Source organism: Nicotiana attenuata, unplaced genomic scaffold, assembly GCF_001879085.1.
Source record: "Nicotiana attenuata strain UT unplaced genomic scaffold, NIATTr2, whole genome shotgun sequence".
NCBI classification, from domain to species: Eukaryota; Viridiplantae; Streptophyta; class Magnoliopsida; order Solanales; family Solanaceae; genus Nicotiana; species Nicotiana attenuata.
The window spans coordinates 13,845-18,038 of record NW_017674092.1 but is presented as its reverse complement, the minus strand read 5'-3'; the positions used below and the strand labels follow the sequence as shown (position 1 = coordinate 18,038).

General features: G+C 44.6%; 1 long non-coding RNA gene across 1 annotated transcript in view; it reads left to right on the top strand.

Annotated features, from left to right (window-relative positions):
• Window positions 1-1,016, top strand: part of LOC109217993 — an 8,484-nt gene extending 7,468 nt beyond the window's left edge. Inside the window, exon 2 of the long non-coding RNA XR_002066709.1 lies at window positions 769-1,016. This is a non-coding gene — a long non-coding RNA (uncharacterized LOC109217993). The remainder of the gene's footprint in view (window positions 1-768) is intronic.
• The last annotated feature ends 3,178 nt before the right edge of the window (window positions 1,017-4,194 follow it).

Genomic DNA, 4,194 nt, shown 5'->3' with positions numbered 1-4,194 from the left:
CAGGGATTGATTTGTGATGATTTGTGATGGTCTGGGGGCATTCTTGTTGTTGATATTGTGTAGTGGTACTCTTACCTGTGTGAGATTTATCTTGTGAAAATTGTGAGAAAACATTCTACGTGATGTCCGTTCTTTTCCTTATGCTTACTAGCTGGCATGAACCATGTTAGGAAACTTGCACAAGCATACACATGGCTAAGCACTCTTATCGGATAAGATGTTTCCTTGATATTGTTGAGTATAGATGCACACCCTTGTTTACTTCTCTTCCATGTGAGAATGACTCTATTTGGCACGTGGGTTGTCAGTGCGGTCATGAGGTGTAATGAGGGCACAGGATGCCAAGTGTTAGAGTTCAGGTATCGAGACCCGCAAGTTGTGATTTTGTCCAAGGTTCGGTACCTCGTGGAGTTTGTTGACTAAAAACCTGATGTGAAAGCGGTCATAGTTGCTGAGTTATAGTTGTCCTTGCAACATCTATGATTTAGGATTTATGTTGTGTTTCCGTTCACTCTTTTGTGTCATTATTATGGTGTTCCGCTAATACTTGTTGTTTTCTTCTGATTGAAATTACTGTACTGTTATCCATATCGTGTAGTCTTTATGTAGATATCACACTCTGTTGTTCCTATACCTATACTTGTTCAGGTTATTAGACCAGTAGGTGTTTTGACTCTTTTTCATCACTGCTCCACTCAGGTTAGTCTTGATACTTACTGGGCACCACTGTGGTGTGCTCATACTACGCTTCTGCACATTTTTGTGCAGATCCAGGTATTTGATCATTAGTAGCTGTGCGGATCGTGTTTTGGAGACTCAAGGTAAACATGTTTCTGCATTCGCAGGCTTCAAAGTCACCTTCCCATTTTGTATTCACACTGTCTTTGCTCTTTTCCAAACAGTTATATTTAGAAGTTGGAACAAACTCTATAAAGTTTATGACTTGTACCACCGATTTTGGGAAAATTGTAAATTTTGTTGAGATCTCTATTTCAAAGACTGTTAGATGTTATTTATTATTGTTGTTATTCAGTAAATGTTAGGCTTACCTAGTCCCTAAGACTAGGTGCCATCACGGTACCCAACGGAGGAAAAATTGGGTCGTGACAAGTTGGTATCAGAACTCTAGGTTCATAGGTGCTACGAGTCATAAGCGAGTTTAGTAGAGTTTTGCGGATCGGTAGACGTCTGTACTTATCTTTGAGAGGCAACGTTACTATTAAGAAAATCTCACTTCCTTCATTCCTATCGTGCAAGCTTATTGATCTTGGAGTTTGAACTTTTATCATTCGATTCTCTCACAGATGGTAAGGACACGAGCTGCAGTTATCGATGACGCTGCTCCCGGAGCAGGTGTCGCTAGAGGCAGATGAAGAGGTCGATGAGGAGCATGTAACGCAGCTAGAGCACCTACCAGAGCAGCGGATGAGGAGCTGCCAGTAGCTTCAGTTAGGGGTAGGTACCAGAGGTGCCTACTGTTACCCCCCGCACATCAAGAGACTTTACCACAGTTCTTGAGCATGTTTGGTACATTGGCTCAGGCGGGGTTGATTCTGGTTGCACATCTACTTCACAGACCGGGGGAGGGACTCAGACTCCCGCCGCCCACAATCCAGAGCAGCTAATTCATGTTGGTCAGGTTCCAGGTGTCATGGCGACACAGCCTGTGGTTCCAATTCAGCTCGTGGTCAGGGCAGCAACATCTGAGGAAGAGCAGCTTAGACTTGCAAGGTTCAAGAAATATGACCCTCCTACATTTAGTGGTTCGGCTTCAGAGAGCGCACAGGGTTTTTTGGAGGAGTGACATCGCCTTCTTCACACTGTGGGTATTGTTTAGACGAGTGGGGTTGCTCTTACTACGTTCCATCTTAAGGGAGCGGCTTATCGGTGGTGGTAGGCATATGAGTTGGGTAGCCCGGGCGATGCAACATCACTTATATGGATAAAGTTTACAGAGATGTTCTTTAGAGAGTTTGTACCTCAGTCCCTTCAGGATGCATGGAGTGCGGAGTTTGAGCAGCTGCGTCAGGGCACTATGACAGTATCAGAGTATGCCGTTAGATTTAGTGATTTGGCTAGACATGCACCTGCCTTGGTTGCTACAGTTAGGGAGCGAGTCTGTAGGTTCATTGAGGGGCTCGGGCATGATATTCGGTTTAGCATGGCTCAGGAGTTGGAGTCGGATGTTTCATTTTCGCAGGTGGTAGGGATCGCTCGCCGGATAGAGGGCATGTTGGATCAGGAGAGAGAGGACAGGTGGGGCTAGGAGAGAGAGGGCGGGCGAGATCAGGAGAGAGAGTACAGGAAGGCGGGGAGGCCTTGTAGACTGGAGAGATCCACTGGTCCTTATTTTGGAGGCAGGGTGCGATATGGTAGAGGTTTTGTAGGTCAGCTAGTTCAGTTTGCACTTCAGGCTTCGCGCAGTGTTTCAGATGTTCATGGGTCTCAGAGTACCCATACCGCACAGTTCCTACAGCCATATCAGCAGCGAAGTTGCTTTGAGTGTGGGGATACCAGCCACATGGTGAGAAGTTGTCCCAGACTTTGGACAGATATGTCACAGTGGGGTATTCAGGCGAGTAGAGGGCGCCCTAGAGGGGGAGGCCCGGCCCGTTGATGTGGTTCATATAGTAGGCTTAAGGTTGTTGCGCCAGATGATTTCATACAAGTATCCTTTCAGTTTGTTCTAGAGCAGCACCATTCGTATTTTTGTTACAGTTTTGCTTTTTAGGGTGAGTTCCCCTATTTCTTCATCACCTAGGGGTGAGTTCATGACTCAATATTCTGTTTACGTGTTTGCCCTGTTGGGAGATTCTATGAGTGGTAGCCCGTGTCTATCGTTTGTTTGTATTCATTATTGAGAGCTATGAGACTAGTAGTGATTTCCTGTTGTCCATTACGGTAAGTTGATGTGATTCCTAAGTATTTTGGTTTCGAGTTGTGATTTTGATGCTCCACCAGTGTGGGAGCCAGTACTTGATGTAAGTTTGTGACGAAATTGATCTAGTGGAAGGTTTCAGTTGGTTTGATGTACATTCTACATGTGATTCAGAGTTGAGGGTGCGACCCTCGCGATTTCATGTGATTTGATGTGTTTGAACTGGGCTGTGTACCGCGGTGGAAGTTATATCAGGATGAGATACTTATGATTGTTCATGTACTTTGATTTTTCCATTTAAATTGATTTGTAGTATAGTACTGATAGAGAGTTGTACCTGTCGGGCTTGTTTGATATTTCTCTTATGTGTTTCTCTTTACGTATTCAGTCATTTTTGTTCTGTGCTTCTTGAGTTTTAGCTTGCGGGGTGTGTGCCCGATGGTGTTAGTTGTGACTTGTTGATTCAGGTGTATAGTTATGAGGTCTTCGTGGTTCTTGAATCATCGTCAGTGTTGTAAAGGTTTGAAATGGGTTCCTATCGGATATGAGGCTAATGTCGGTGCTAGTTTTGATTATGGGCAGCTATTGTGATCAGAAGTGTTATTATGGGTCTATGTATGGTGTGTTATGTTGTGTGGTCGTACCTCATGGGTGCAGGCATGAGTTGTTGCAGCTGGTTGAGACTGATACCGGGTGTGGATTTAGAATCGGGTCTTTTGGAAATGAATGGAAGGTGCGAAGTTTGACTCTAAGGCTTATTGATATTGGTAGAAGGAATAAATTTCAGTTGGGATGGTGTCGTTAGGCTTATGTGGATTGGGGTGATGTGGATGTCACGCCCCAACCTTGGGAGACGTGGCTGGCACCCGGTGCTGCACTGGTCCGAGCGAACCACTCTATAACTCATTCATTCCTTTTGTAACTATCATGGGCCAACATGGCCACAACTCATAATGTACAATTGTAAGTGGGCAAATGTTATATCAATGAACCGTCGTTCATAAAACATGAATACATACGAGCCGTCAAGGCCTCTGATATATTGTACATAATAACCTATGTCTACAAAGCCTCTAAGATTATTTGACATAAAATGGGACAGGGTACCGGCCTACCCATAAGTCTGTAGCAAAACACTAACATGATGACTTATAGACACGACTGCACTCCGAATGAGGTGGAGTTTTACCGATCCTTCGCTGAATGCTAACCTCGTCTACTATGAGGGCTCGTCAAACTGATTGTCTATACCTGCAGGCATGAATGCAGTGTCCCCAACAAAAGGACGTCAGTACGAATAATGTACTGAGTACGTA